Source organism: Equus caballus, chromosome 4 (assembly GCF_041296265.1).
Source record: "Equus caballus isolate H_3958 breed thoroughbred chromosome 4, TB-T2T, whole genome shotgun sequence".
In the NCBI taxonomy this organism is placed as follows: domain Eukaryota; kingdom Metazoa; phylum Chordata; class Mammalia; order Perissodactyla; family Equidae; genus Equus; species Equus caballus.
Genome location: NC_091687.1, coordinates 36720387 through 36736398, shown reverse-complemented (window position 1 = coordinate 36736398; position 16012 = coordinate 36720387). Strand labels below are relative to the sequence as shown.

At 36.4% G+C, this 16012-nt stretch overlaps 1 long non-coding RNA gene across 1 annotated transcript in view; it reads right to left on the bottom strand.

The window, feature by feature from the left end:
- Positions 1 to 563: 563 nt before the first annotated feature.
- LOC138923894 (uncharacterized) overlaps positions 564 to 16012 on the bottom strand; it is a 28990-nt gene continuing 13541 nt past the window's right edge. The window contains exons 2-4 of the long non-coding RNA XR_011438155.1: positions 3956 to 4030; positions 2788 to 2839; positions 564 to 754 (exon numbers count right to left, since the gene is read on the bottom strand). This is a non-coding gene — a long non-coding RNA (uncharacterized lncRNA). The remainder of the gene's footprint in view (positions 755 to 2787; positions 2840 to 3955; positions 4031 to 16012) is intronic.

The following is a 16012-nucleotide window of genomic DNA, read 5'->3' as shown; positions in this document are numbered from 1 at the left end:
CAGTGGTTACCAGGGAAAAGGGGGGGTGGGGGGAGGGCACAGAGGGGGAACTGGTGTACCCACAACATGACTAACAAAAATGTACAACTGAAATCTCACAAGGTTGTAATCTATCATAACATTAATAAAAAAAAATTGTTAAATGCAAGTAAACAGTATAATTGAGTTTTTGCAACTTTTCTGTAAGATTTAAATCATTTCAAAACAAAAAATTAGAGAGAGAGAGAGAACTTCAATAATCCTAGAAGTTCTTATTTTATTGATATGGAATGAGGCCTGGATTTGGGATTTTTTTAAGCTATCCAGGTGATTCAACAGTACAGCCAGACTTGGGAATCATGCAGCTAAAGGGATCTAATCTCACCTATAAAATGGTCCCACAATATGTTACATTGAGTTTAAGCCCTAAATTTTCCCGCCAGTTTTATTAATAAGGTCAAATTTCATCATCATTATAGTCAATAAGTATACATTGACATATTATACTAATAAGGCAAATACCAGAATAAGCACTTCTTGGATTCACTTTGTAAATGATATCCAGGGTCTATGCCCACCTGGTGTTGATAAGTCTTCCTCTCACACCACCAATGCGGTCATCACACACAAGCTGAACGCTGAAGCCAAATGCTCCGTGTAGGCTGAATTTCATTCCCAGGGGAAGAAAGTTGCCCTTGCTTGAGGCTGTGTGAGCAACAACAGCTCTTCTTCCAAAACTCTACAGTTAATCCTGAAACAACCAGCTGCAGACCACCTAGTGAGTAATGGACTTGAGCAGGTCAGTAGAGGACCATATAATTTACATTCATTAAAACTAATTTAAAAACCACAAGCAGGAACTAAAAGCTAGTGACTTTTATAATCAGCAATTATTGGACTACACCACAAACTACTTCTAACAACTCTTTTAAAAACTTTCCTCTCTAAACAATTAACTCTACCCTACACCCTAGACCAGAGTTTAGTGTTGGGTTTTGCATTCTTCCAGGGAGATCATTTTATAATTCTGGAATAGGGACTCTAACGATCATGACATTTATCTCCAGTGTAAAATGTAAACAGTCTAAGCAGAGATTTACGACTTCGTCTGATCCAATGGAGACGCAGTGTCCTCATACATCCTTTCATTCTTTCCACAAACATTTGTTGAACATCTACTCTCTGAAAAGTATAATATAGGTGTATTTGTGATCTGAGAACTACAGTATCTGGAAAGAACACAGATGAAAATTTTGACCTCCATGCTGAAGCCATCTGTGAGGACCATTAAATCCACTTTTCAGCCAGTGATTCAAAGAAAAGCTCTGATTTAATCTCTACCTTAACCTTATAAGCAATCCTCAAGTGAAGTTCTTTGACTAGATAATAATTAACAGCACCTCCAACTCCAAGACCTTTAATGAATGTTTTAACATTTATAAGCTCAAATGGTGCATTCCAGTAAAAAATCAGATGACACCACGGATCAATTTTTAATTTAGTATTCAGAGATTATAATTCTGTATCTTTTAAATATATATTCAGGGAGTGGTATAAGTGGTACACTGCTGGACTCAAGAAAGAGCAGTTAAAGATGACCAAGCCCTAGGAGTTTATCAAAAGAGGTGAACAAGCTATGTTATAATTTACCACACAGTTTCCTAAACATAGTATGAACTATCATACCTCTATGCCTTGACACATCCTATTCCTCAACTGGAAATCCCCTTTCCTTTCTCTTCCTGGAAAACATCTATCTCAATTGAAGTGAAGCCTCATTATTTAAAGTACACTTCAGTAACTCACATTATACTTAGTGGGTTTTGGTTTAACTGGTTTTGTTTCTTAGAAGTCCATGTCACCCATGTATTATTAACTGCTGTAGGACTGGACTGAGTCATATTCATTTTTATACCCTCAAGTGCCTAGCAAAGTGCTTGGCATGGTCTAGGGCCCCAATAAATATTTGCTAAATTTGAACCAAACTGAAAGGAATACTATCATTCTGAACTAAGACAAAGATTTTTCATGTCATTGAGCAGATGCTGTTAAAGAAGAAAAACATTTTAAAAAAATTATGTGACCCCAGCTTTTGACACTAAGAAAGATGTGGTAGCAAATATTGCTACTATTCAATCCAATTAGCAAGATATATAGTCTATACACAACCCAGTGCTTTTAGAGACTCCTTAAGGAGTGACACAACTCCTTTCTCCAGTGAGATGTAGCATACAGTTAGCTTTAAATAATAGGCACATGGCGATCTAAGGGAAGACAGGGCATTTAATAACACATTTCCTGCATTAGGCCATGTAGGGGAGGAGGACATTTCCTCTCCCCAAATGGGGGTTCGTCTGGCTGGAGAACGAATTAAATTCACATGAGACAGAATAGCAAGAGAAAATTAAACAAAGCTTTATGAGGAACCATGGCCCGGGGCCTTTCTTCCCAAAGGAAGAAAGGGCACCGAAGAAGTGGGGTGCACATAGTGGTTATATACCCCCAAACGGGGTGTTTCACATGTGACTGAAATGTCCCTCCCACAATAGTCACAAGATTGCCCTGTCGGCACAGTGCTGGATGGACACAGCAGGTAATGGTCTGCTATCTCGGTGGGCGTAGCAGGAGGCAAGTCAATTGTCTGGAGCTGGGCTGGAGCTGGGCGGTCACAGGTGAGTGCAGCAATCAGTTCCTAGCCTAAAGAAAGATGCTTAATCTTTAAGGAGATGCAACGTTGGGAGGGGGAAGGAAGTCAGTTACAGGAGGTTACCAGACTAGCACAATAAAATGCAGATTTTAAGTCCTTACCTTTGGTATTGATTAAGAGTTTTTGGAGAGTAGGTCATCTTCTTTCTTCTTCCTGGTACAGAGAGGGAGGCACCTTTTACAGATAGAGATTTACCTTACAAATGTAAACGTGTCCTAGCAAAGGGCAAGTTCCATTCCTCAGAGCCTCCTTCCCTGTCCCAGTTTATCAAAAGCAATCAGCCTCAAATAATCCTGATGCCAAAGAGACATATCTTGGGGTGGCCAATTCTAGGTCCCCACAGCCACATCTCTCCAGCTTAAGTCTACAGATTCAAACAAAGAAAATTAGCTCCACATTCCCTCTGGGAATTTAAACCAAGTCAAAATTATTAATAACCCTTTGGTCCTGGAATGTTTACCAATATGCCACTTCCCTTTCGTCAACAATGAGTATTTAGCTAGTCCCATAAAACTGACAATCAGAGAGTCAATCATAGTTCTGTCAATGGTCAGAATGGTCAAACAAGAAACCATCCTTTGCTTCTTTTTTAACCCTCTACTATTCTATCTTGCATACTGTATGACTGAAATCTCCATCTCTTTAGCCAAAACTAAAGATGCTAGGTCTAACCCACTCCTATGAACATTGTTTAACTTTTCCAAAAAAGGTTACATCCGAACACTCATCTTTACTCTGTTCTATTTCAAGGCCATCTCCATGGCCAATTCAATGGCCTGCACTATTTGGAAACAGAGTTTTGGAGGAAAACATTTTCACACATTTTGGAGGATTTGCCTTTCATTCAACTCCAGGTGAGAGTATTATGTTCACTGAAGAAACAAAAGTCCTGTTTTCACAGTTTTACCTGGTTAGAATATTTGTATTTTGAATGTCAAATGAAAATAATTCAAATGATTTTCAAAGATCTAGTATGATTCAGTAATATCAAACAAACATTATTCATAAATTTACTTAGTATCATTATAATGTGGTACAAAACAAACTTATTTTGCAATTAAAATTCTTTTAACCTCAAGAACCTAAGTAGTATGGTCAATAAATGGCTTAAAGGTCAATGTTTCAGATAAAATAAAGTATTATGTGAAGAAAGCCCTATTCTTTATCAATTGCATGCTAAACAACGTATGTCACAAATGAGAATTCATTACTACATTGCAACTGGAGCAAACATTGAATTTCCTTCTTCTGTTCAATTATTTTAATTACCTAAATTGATTGTCATTCTTTTTTCCATCCATTCCACTTCTGCAAATCAATATCAGATCATGGTGAAAGAAAGGCCTAGACAAAACGAGAGATTGAGATTTATATTCCTCAAATGTTTTTTGGGTTCTTTCAGTTACTCCGACCTCAAGTAGTAATTCAGACCACACAACAAAATTCAGTAATGAGAAAGCTATACTTTATCCAGCTAATGCCTATAGTTATTTTCACTTCAAATGTGAAATTAGAAAACGGCCATTGCAGGATTTATTTCAATTAGAAATTGGTTGGAGGAAGAGGAGAGAAAAAAACTACCCAGAAATTTATGTGATTCTAACTGAGGGTCACTGTCAATTAATTGGAAGTTAAATTCTAGGAAAAAAATAATCCAATCCCAGAGAAGCCATCTTAGCTCATAATTTTTTTGAAATATTTGGCTAGACAGTATTTAATCCAGCATGATAACAGTAATAACTAACCACTCCAAATGCCTCACAACAAGCAGAAAAAGTAGGTAATATCATTACTCTTTCTTTACACACAAAGAAACAAGTTCACAGAAGCTAAATAATTTGCCGAGGTTATATCTGGGAGCTGGGAGCCAAGGTCAGGGCACCTCACTCCAGGGCCTCCACTCTTTACAGTCTTCTAAATCACTTGCAAATCCCACATGTTCTCAGATCCAGCCCCACATCTCAATATCAAGCTCTCAGAAAGCAGGAAAGTGGGTAGTAGTAAGAAGAGCGCCCTCAGCAGAAAGAGGAGAAAGTCATCTACTTCTTTTGAATTCTAGCCTTAGTTGATATGAATCAAGAATGATTAATTCACTTAGTTAGTTTTCTATCTAACTCTAAAACTTGGTGTCCCTGGGTCTTTCTGAAACCCAGTATTTAATGTAGCTTTACGGTTTGTGAAAAAGGAGCCATTTTATTTATTTAAAAAAAAAATTATTCCAAAAAGCTTTGATTTATTGATTTAAATCTGCATGTGGGCAACACAACAAGAACTATCATTCCTGGGGGAACTCAAACAATCAAATTGCTGCCAAATAGAAAAGCTTTTTGAAGTGATAAATGAGAATGGTAGAAGGGAGAGTCTTCAGGGCAGGGATGAGGAACAAGAAACAGATTTACGCTGACTGAGGTTACGAATGAAGAGACCTGAAAAGATGTGTTGGAATCCAGAGGCACTTTTGTTGTTATACTGCTGCAGAAATGGTATGTGACGTGGGAAAAAGTGCAGTGGAACAGAGGAAATAAATGGACCTGATGCTTATAAAGCTGTGTCAGGCATTTAATTCAATCCACCGCTGAAACTGACTTTATCTCTTTGAATAGACAAAAGGGTAGAAGAGACGGTATTTTTAAAACAGGAAGGAGAAAAACCGTCAGATCATTTCCTAACTCCAGTACTGTTGGTTGTTGCTAAATTAATAGAACATTTCATACGTGAGCAAATTATCAAATCTTTAAATATAATTATGGCACATTTTAAAATATCAGTTCTAATTATATTTTCTTTTGACAAAGTAATTATACTTCAAGAAACTGTGATCAGAACAATTTTTCACTGCCAAATCTGAGAACAGAAGGTGGAAAAGGTGCATTTAAATTATCTTACCAAAAGCTGGCTCAACTTGATATAACCTTCTTTCCTAGCCTTACAAAAGAAAGGCTTAAAAATAGACTAACAAACACAAATTTCATCTTCTTTCAAGTCATTCATTGATTTGTAATTTACAATGTTGATCACATACTGTAGCTGCTTTTCCCTCCGTGGATATGTTTTGTTCATATTTAAAACCACAGGGTAGAGCTGGGAGCTTTTTTTTTAATTAGTCCAAAACAAATGAATTGAACCCTGAGGCCTCTTTTTCCCAAGAGGAAGTAACACAATGCCCTCGGCTGTTACTTTAGACTTCAAAATTTCCAACACTATCTCTTCCCAGGAGTCTATACCTATTTCCTTCCTTCAGAGGTCTGCAGCCCCTTCCACCTCCTCTTCCCCTCAACTTACGTCTTAATGAATAAAAATGTTTCTCTATTCACCTGAATGGGATTCATTTTGCCTCTCTCTGCCCTGAAATTGCTCCCTCAGGATCCTATCTGGCTTGCCTGCAAAATTCTTCACACAAAGGTTTAAGGGCAGCCTACAGCTACAAGTCCTAATATTCCGCAGTTTTATCCTTTTGTTGGTAGGGTTTTTTCCCATACGAGGGCAAAAAGGTCCATAAAATGCAAATGCAGAATGAATAAACCAAAGAGAACAGAAGGACTGGTGAATTGTTGGCAGATTTTTCTCTCTACAGTCACTGTAATTTTGAATTTAATCCACCAAAAATTTAGCAGTAAATATTAAGAACGATCTATATCTTCTGAATTAAGGAGGGCGTTATGGAGAAGGGTAGGAAATGCAAAGCCCACAATGGTGGCGTGAGGGAGGAAGGTAAGTAAAAAGAAATACAAGACAAAATCTCTGCCCCCAGAAGACGTGCAATCTGTAAGAGCGTATTTATATGCATGAAACACTTTGAGAAGGACAGAAGGGAGCATATAAAGTGCCAATTTATGCAATAGTTTGGCTCTTTAGGTGGGCCCAGACATTTTAATAAGCCTCACTAAACTATCAGATGCTTCAAGGTTTAGAGCGTTCTCTGCTAAAGAGAGGAAGAATTGAGGCTGACACAAACCTGAAAGTAGAAATACAGGAGGAGTGATGCACAAATTTCAATTCCAAGAACTTTCATCTCCAGCTGAGTGCAAATCAGTGGACAGCATACCAATGATTTACAAGTAATACAGAGATCCTGGATTAATTAATTCCCATTCTGATCCTGCTAGAGACCATAAGTGAAAATGTACTTTTGTATATGGACTACGCATCAAACATCCTAGAGCTGGAATGCTACAGAAAACTTACAGCAAGCAGTAAACTTTGCCTCTTTATCTGACCGCTCCTGATCATCTTGGTAAATGAGTCTATTTCATTTTTTAAAACCTCTAAGTATCATTATCTTTTTCCTCTTTCTAAAAATATTTAGAGGTGTTTTGCACATCACAAAACAATAGCATGCCTGTTCTATGGAACTGCAGTTAAGTAGTTTGGCCTGTTGTATCTTGACAAATCACATGCTTTGAAGGGTGATATTAAAATTTTAATGTCATTCTTGTTCTTCTCCTCTTCTGACATTTGTATATAATTTGTATTCATGACAAACTATAACGAAGTCCTATTACTCATTTTTTTAAAGTGTAAGAGAGGAGATCCTTGCTTAATCTTATTTGTATTCACTCTTCAACACAAAGCACAACCCTAAAAATCTCCTTGATTTATACATTATTTTATTATGTTCTGTGAATTGGTCTCTCATCCAATAGTTAAATGATTAGGCCATACAATTTCTCTCCCAGATAGTTGAGGTTAGAAACAACAATCTCTTTTTGATGAAAATCATGAATATTGGGTGTGTTGAGAAAATTATAGTGGTTTCTTGGCTAAATGTATTTGTTTCTACACATTCTGAAAAATCTATCTGAAAAATCTAGAACAAGTCCTGAAAAATACAATTAACAATTTTTGTCTTTTACTTTACCCACAAAAAAAAATAGCTATTGACAATACTAAGCAGATCAATTATGTAATCAAGAAGAATTTATTGAGGCAGATTCTCAAGATAACTAAACCCTCCTAAAGTCATAAATCAACCATCTAGGAAGCATCATGGAATCAGTTAAAGTATTGAGGTACCATATAGCAAATGGAAACGTCAGTGTACTGATGAATAAATGACAAGCAATAGGATATGTCAGAGTATATGAAGAAACCATTTGGTCTAAAACTAATTCGGCCTGACCTTGTTTTTCCAAAAAGGCCTGACATGGCCTGTTGAGCATGCATTGTACATCTGCTTTAAACATTTACAGTGTCCCAAAGACAAGAATGATGCCCTTAGAGATGTAGCTTCCCCCCATATAGACATTTCTTTAAGGATAAGCATCTCTCCCTAGAAACTAAGGATTAATTATCAGCCTGCTATATTCATCTTGTGACCACCGACCTGCTGACTGTCGACCTGCTGAGTTCACCTTGTGACCACTGACCTGCTGTGAGAGCAAAGCAATCTCATGACTGTTGTAAAAGGGATATTTCTGTCATATGTGATGTATGCTTTTTGTTCATGATGGTACATAACCATTCTGTACACCCCCACTTCTTTGGTGTGCTTCCTTCCTTGGAGAAAGAAGCCTGGGCTATAGTCCTCAGACCTGGCTTATATAATAAAGTCACCCCAACTTTGATTTCTAGATTGATCATGGATTATTCGCATCAGCAGTGCTAAGTAAAGGTCATACTAGCCCTTTTTGACAAGCCTAAACATATGCTATCTCTTCTCATTCAGTTCCTAAATGTGTTTAACACTGAGCATGGGTACCTAGCAAAGCTTCCCTGCTTAAAACTCTCCTTTCCCTGGAAGTCTTCCTCAAAAAGTCTTCCCAGGCCCGATCACTATACTCATGGTGAATTTTCTCTTACTTTGAATTTCTACTACACCTAGAAATTCACCCTGCTCTTTATTATCAGGTGCTTGCCTTGGAATCTTTCTCAAATCATTCCATGGATTTCTGTCTTGTGCTCCTCCACTAGACTACCACAAGCAGAGAGAAATCATGACACCTTTTGTATTCCTCACAGATCCTAGCAGAATCTGGCCCATCAGTCATCACTCAATAAATGCTTCTGAAATAATGAATGAGTAAACAGAAAAAAAGGACCTATTCATTAGTTGGAAGTCCCAGTATTCTAGTAACCTGAAGTAAAAATATTGCTTCTACTCATGCACAATGTACATCTGAAAAAGTCTGCTTTATAATGCATTTTAATGTGGTTTGACTTTTTGTGTGTTTCATAGTCTCAATCTGGGTGGTGACAGAAAATTGTTTTGTTTGATTTTATCACCTTGCTTTGCTGCTCCCATTAGCATTTATATACATATGAGGTTTCCTATTGAAGGAAGATGTACAGTTGGCCTTTATGTTGGGTTAAACAATGATCAAATATCAGTAATCTCATGTGGTTCAACCTAAGAACTTCTTCCTTAAGATTTTATCAGTTTCAGTCCCAGTACATCAACTGAGATAAGTGTACGTGTGTGTGTATGTGTGTGTGTGTGTGTGTGTGTTTGGATCCTGGAGAGCGGGAGATTGGATGAGGAAATCTGAAAGGTGGCAGAGAGAAACTCTCAGGGAGAAATGAAATAATCGGCTCAAATACTACTTTGCCTGTTTCTAAAATTTTTTAAAAACCAAACAGATGAACTTCTGCTATGGTCTGAGTTTTGTGAGTTGTGTTGCTGTTGTTGTTGTTGCTTGTTTTGTGCATTGTTTTGCTCCCCTAGAGGATTTCCATATTCAGTCTTTTCTCTTAGAATATAAGTCAAAACCTACTGGAGGAGAATTCATGAAAGAGGAGATTTAGGGGCCCAGAGCTGTGATGGGGAAGAAGCCTATGGAAGACTCTGGAGCTGTAGGAAGGAAAGGCACTGACTCACATAGACCAGCTAGGGAAGACACACACCAAAGCTGGGCTGTCTCTGATGAACTGAGAATTTAAAGTTGCTTGCTGGTTATGAGAGTGCTGTGGCTGTGAAACTGTTTTTAATGGATCAGAAAACCTAAGTTTCTATCAGACTGAGATTTTTTTAATTTAAAATGTCTGTAGGCTCCTGAAGAAGAAGCCTATTCAATGATGATTTGATAAAGATAATTTTTGCTTTGAGTTTTTTTAAGTAAATAAAAGTGTTTAATTCAGCATTGTTTCCTAAAGGACTCATTAATTATCTTATTATGCTCTTTTTCTTCTAACTATATTGTCACAAAATTACTGTTAATATATTTATGGATAAGCAAAAATGCTATTTGATCTCATGGGGTCTTTTAATCACTTAAGCTAACTCTATTATGATTACTTTAATGATATTTAAATTCATTGTATGTTCTATTCCAAGAAGAGTATTTATTAGAATTGTGAAACTTCGTTCTTCTACTGTGTCTGATTACTGTATATTTAAAACTCAAAATAGCATTCCACCAGGAAAATAGAGAAAAATATAAATTCCTGCTTAATAAAAGGGGAACTAATTTCCCAATTATCCTATAAAACTAAAACAAAGATTAAAAAAAAACAAAATTAATAATTTTGAAGATATACATCTTCACTTACAACTAAATAAATGCAAATAAAAATAATTTTAAGATGCCATTACATACTCATTAAACTAGTAAAAACGAAATAAAATTTAAAAACCAACAACTGGTATCACTGGAGGGAATGAGAAAGGTTGGAGGTTCTGTAAATTGTTCACTCTTTCTGGAGAGTAATCTGGCAGGTGTGACAAGACCTATAAAATTAAGGGCATAAACCATACCTTTTTTATTTTTTAATAATCACCATCATATGCCCAGCAGCTAGCACAATTTCTGATATATATCAGTAAATGAATAAATATTTGATAAAAGAATCAGTGAATGAAATGGTTCCTGCTCATTGACTTGTTAATTCCACTTTGGGGAATATGGACAAAAGAAATAGCTTAAAAGAAAAATTAAAATATTTTTACAACTATTCATAGTAGTGAAAAATTGGAGACATTCCATATGCCCAACAGGAGCAGAATATACAAGCTTGATTAAATGTTACCTGTATTAAGGTGTATGGACCACGTTTAAACAACAATAAAATGTGTGCATGAGTTGATATTAGGTCTCTTTGTGGAGACTGAGGAAGCAAAGTGGACAGAGCAAAGGAGGAAGCCCAGGCGCGGTCTGTTTGGGTGTCCTGACAAGAAATGTCAATTATCCAATGAAAACGTTTGCAACTGATCAAAATAGTTCCTGGAAGTCTAGGATAGACAGAACAGAAACATCAACAAATGAAACAGCAAACTTCTGATCATTGAGGACAGAATGGGAGGAAGAAGTGGAGCATCTCCTGGACTCGCATTACCCTTATAAAGATTTCCTCACCTTTGATTGCCTGTTTCCACTGACAAAGCAATTTTAGAGATTTGAAATTAAACTTCAGGGCCTCCGATATCTTAGATTTTTGTTCATGTTAAGTTTGTTTCCTAGGGAGGGCAGTTTATTTGTTCCTGGTTTGAGAAGATCCAGAAAGAAAAGGAAATTTCTGTTATTTTCATATATGACTCCTATTTGAGAAAAGTATTTACTCCAAAATTATCCCAAATCTTGTGGCTTATAAGGATGGAGAAAACATTCTAAAAGTCAGAAGTGGGAGAAGTCAGCCTAGTCAGTACTCAACTGCGGATAACAGAAACCATTTAGCACAATTAAAGCTAGGAATGGATTTAATGCTGGGAATTAGGGCCTCGCAACATTGCTGGAAGGGCCTGAGGAATAGGAATGACTCCCAAAACACTGCCACAGAATTGCCCTGCCAAAGAGTCTTTTACGACTGCTGTAATCAAGAAGTTATGCCTAGAATCACACCATAATTAGCCATAATCCAGGGACAAAAAACTGTCACCAGGTCTGTGGCCTCCAGAGCCCACTCTACCTGATAGGTCTGCACCAGCAAATGGATGTTACATTTCCAAATGCAAGTATTCTGCAGGTGTTCCTGATTGGCAAAACTTAAACCACATAGGGATCTCCAGCTGCAAGGGCGTCTGGGAAATGAAATGCTTAGCCTTCTAGCCTCTATAGTATAGGAAAGCACTCTACAGGGAGAGTGCAACAGATGTTGAAAGAGTCAAAACACTGCATCTGCCACCAGTGGACAGTTGACTATTATGCTGAAGCCCTTCAACATTTGATGATTCTTTTTTCAGTGTTTAAACAATTCACAGGAAAGGTAACACTAGGACACGTCGAGAGAATACTATTCTTAAATTCAGTCAGACTTATTTTTAGATATATATTTGTTTCAAATAAATTAGGAAAAATAAGTCTACAACTAAGGACTTTTGGGCTTTGGTTTTTAGTAAGGTTAAGAAGAAAAGAGCAGGATACAAAAGAGAATTACAGAGTGGTTACAAAAATGTTATAATATCTGTATATATATTGAACAGTTAAAAAGTGAATGTAAGTGAAAAAACATAGTACTTCTGAGCTGGAAAAGACCACCGAGTCCACTTCCCTAGCTTGTAGCTGAGGAAAAGTATACAAAAGTGGTTGCCAAGCTCTGGTGTTAGGTCATTGGAAAGTCAGCCCCATCACATATTAGTTTTGTGACCATGATATAGTTATTCCACCTCTTTTAACCTTAGACTCACTTCCTAATATAACTCTAAAAGGGGAGGAGATGGTAATACAATATTGTAGGTTTGTTAGGAGGGTTAAATAAGATAATGCTGTATTTTGTGCTTGCCATTTCTGCAACTATAAGATGCACATTTTATGACTTCTGAAATCTGGAACAAATTTTTATTTTAATATAAAAACCTTGAATGTATTCATGCAGAAGAATAATTGTCACTGCTGGGCACCTACAGTATCTGTTCATCCAATTGTCACTACAACTGAGATTGTTTTTTGTTGGTGGCTTTTTTTTTTTTCGGTTGTATAACTGAATTTTTCATAGGATTTCATCTCCTGTTCCTTAAAAAGCTTTTAAAAATATTACACTAGCATAAAGCTTTGGGGGGAAAAGTAATTGTGTAAAAGTTGTTTTAAAGCAAGGAGATGTTGGTATGTCTAGTTTATATGTGGCAAAGACCTGTTACAAAGCATTGCACATCTATTTAGCAAAACGCTTCCAGCTGACTTTCTAGGGATATTTAATGTCCAAGAAGATATAGTTCCATTAAGAAAAAAATGAAAGCATAAATTAACTAAATACCAACACCAAGAAATCCCAGCTACTTTTTGATACACTTTATTGCAATCCTAGAAGCACTTTAAAAAGATCATAATCCCAAATACCAGTGTCAGAGAATAGTGGTTTACTGGAGTGCTGGGCGTGATGGCTGGCCAAAGTACTTAAAAAACATCTTTAGATTGTTAATTATTTATGTGGTCTAGATTCAAACTCTAGTTGTAATAAACTAAAGGGAAAAAAAATTATGTCTACTGTTTTAATGTTTCTTTCCTCCTTTTTTCTTCCTTTTTTTTTTTTTTCCAAAAGTTGTTATTAAGTCAATGGCAAATTACTAGCTACTTGAGGGTCATGGTGTGGAAGGTAAGCAGTTGCTAATGATAAATCCACTCCAAATTCCTATATTCCCAAGACTTTGGATTCTTTTCTCTACATTTTGCCAAGGAATTTTGGCCATCAGCTTCAATCACCATAGGCCACACAGGTTTCAATGATTCAACCCGCACACAGGTTAGACCACTGCAAGCTACTCAAGATACTACACTTAATTCATAGAAATAAATACAGTTTGATTTAAAATGTTTCCCTTTCCTCTCTCCAGACTAGGCCCTCAGAATTCATATCTACATATATTCTCAAGTCTCACATATATATTTGCAAAATTTTGTAAATGACTTCTCTGTTTACCTTATAATTAAGTTGATTATCAAGATATAATTAGCAACCAAGACCTAAAGAAGCAAAACAGACTTGATCCAGATCACACAGAGAATTAACGGAAAACCCAAGTAAGACAGAGCTGGCACATGCTGTCATTTCCCAGACTCAGTGACAGAGGTGATTCTCTCAGCTAACCCTAAAACAGACCAACATTCTGTCTCTTGACCTTTAGTCTCCATCAGATAAATGCCCCTTGAACTTCTCCAACTTTCATTTTTATTGCTAAATCTTTCCCCTTTGAAATTACTGTCAAAAGTACATGTAGTGTCAATTTCCATCTGATTCCATGCAACTTATTTTCTAAAATGTACCTTGAGCACGCCAGACAGGTTAGAAACTGTGCTAGACACGAGTGACAGAGCAAAACAGAAGCGATAAATCTCTACCCATAAAGAAGATTCCATCATATTCCAATTTTTTTCTAGATTTCAAAACCTTCTTGTTTCATTTTATTGTTCATTAGCAGCAGTTTTAATTTTTTTGTTTATAAGCAAAGAAACAAAAATTATGGTTGAGCTTTATCTATCATTTTCATGTTTCTACCCCTCTGTATTTACTCATCAGTTACTTATAGGTCAGAAAGAGTTGTGTGTCTTGGGTTACATCAAAAGGAGCAATTTAGTGAACAAGCATTTAGAAAACTCCTCAAAAAATGCAAATACAATTGATTCTCTTTACTCACGGTGGTTATGTTATAAAGTCACTGTGAACACTGAGATGCTGAGTGCTCCCAGGGGAAATAGAGGGTTAGGTTCCTGCAAGTCACTGATCACCACTTTTTAATCAACCAATCAATACATAACCTTGTTTTATGTGTCTCAGTTTAAAGAAGCCTTTTTAAATACGTATTATTGATTTGTTTATGCAGAAGTCACAGCCAATATGCCTGAATGAAGTTTAACACACATATTTTCTCCATAAGGTACATTACAGCCTTCTTGCACTAGAGAGCACTTCAGCACTATGCTTGGAGGCCACTTTATGTCACCTACAAAAATGTGAAAAATGTGGTACTAAATAGACCAAATAAAGGACGTATATTTACAGCATGAGAGCTGAATCAAGAAGGCAGAGCATTGACCCTGTTTGACCTCAGCTGGGAATGTGGGCATGGGCCACCTCAAATTTTTCACCCACATGTCTATGAATGACCTCAAAGGTGCCATGAGTATTGATTTTAGGGTTACAAATAAATTCTAGTGAATAGAAGAATTTGAATAAATGGAATCCATGAATAATGTAAATCAATTGTACCTGTCCTGAATGAAAGCAAAGTGGGACTTCACCCTGATTTTCCAGAAAGTCCTCATAAAACCGACATATAGCTAATAAATTTTTAAGAATTAACCAAGAGCAATTAATGAGAGTGCATTAAAGGGATAAGAAAAAATGCATAATTTCTGAGAAAATTTAAGCCCCATTCTCTTTTCTAATGGCCTAGTACACAGTAGCAATCATAAACATTTGTTGAATGAATGCATGGAGTTGGGAACACTGTTTCCTTTGCCTATAGAAAATGAAGCTAATTACAAGGCAGGTGGATTTGGAATGAACAATGATATCTCATTATTTGGATCTCCCAAAATTTGCAATTCATATTATCAGGAAAAAACATGTGGGTAAATCTTACATTTGGACTTTGCATTGAGAAGGAGTTTATAAAATATCTTTAGCTATAAAGGAAAAATCTTCAAAAAACATCTAGTAAATAGGAGGACAAGCTTTCAAAAATATTTTAGATGTATCTGTTTATGTATTTAAAGTGCTTATTCCATTCCATAAATGCTTTAGCTTCCAAAGAGATAACTTTTCTAAATCTTTGTTAGTCTAGTTCCTTTTTCTGTGTAACTTTGAAAAAATAAGATGTCATTTAAAAAAAAAATCATGATGAAAATGTTCTTTTAATTCAGATTCATTCACTCACACCTGACCTAGAAAACAAAGGCATTTCCTATATGATCTTTATACTCTGACATTTGATGATTCCGTGATTTGTCCACATTAGTGAGGTCATTTTCACATTGACTGTGCATAGCTATAATAAGTCTGCATCCTCGCACAGAGATTGCTTGCTCTTCATCTTTAGCCCCTGTGTGGGGATGCATTTAGAGTTATTTTCTCCTACTCCTTCTCCTCCTTTTCTTCCTCCTGTTACTCTTCCTCCTTTCCAGAGTTGAGATTAGGTCTAAAAGCACACAACCATTTCCAAAATCCTAGGTACATTTCTAATTTAAAAAAAAAATCTACACATCTCAAATTTAGTAACAACTGCAGCCTATGGGATTAATTCATATTAATAAAAACCACTTTCCCTTGATGGGACACATATATTATATGCCATCACAAAAATCCAGAAAGGTAAGTGGTATTCTTATCCCCACTCCTTAGATGACAAACACGAAATCAGCTTAGAAAGGCTAAGAAATGTGCTCTAGGGATCACAGCTAGGAAGTAGAATAGCCATAGGTTGCCAAAGTCATTAATTTAACCATTATGCTATTCTGCCTC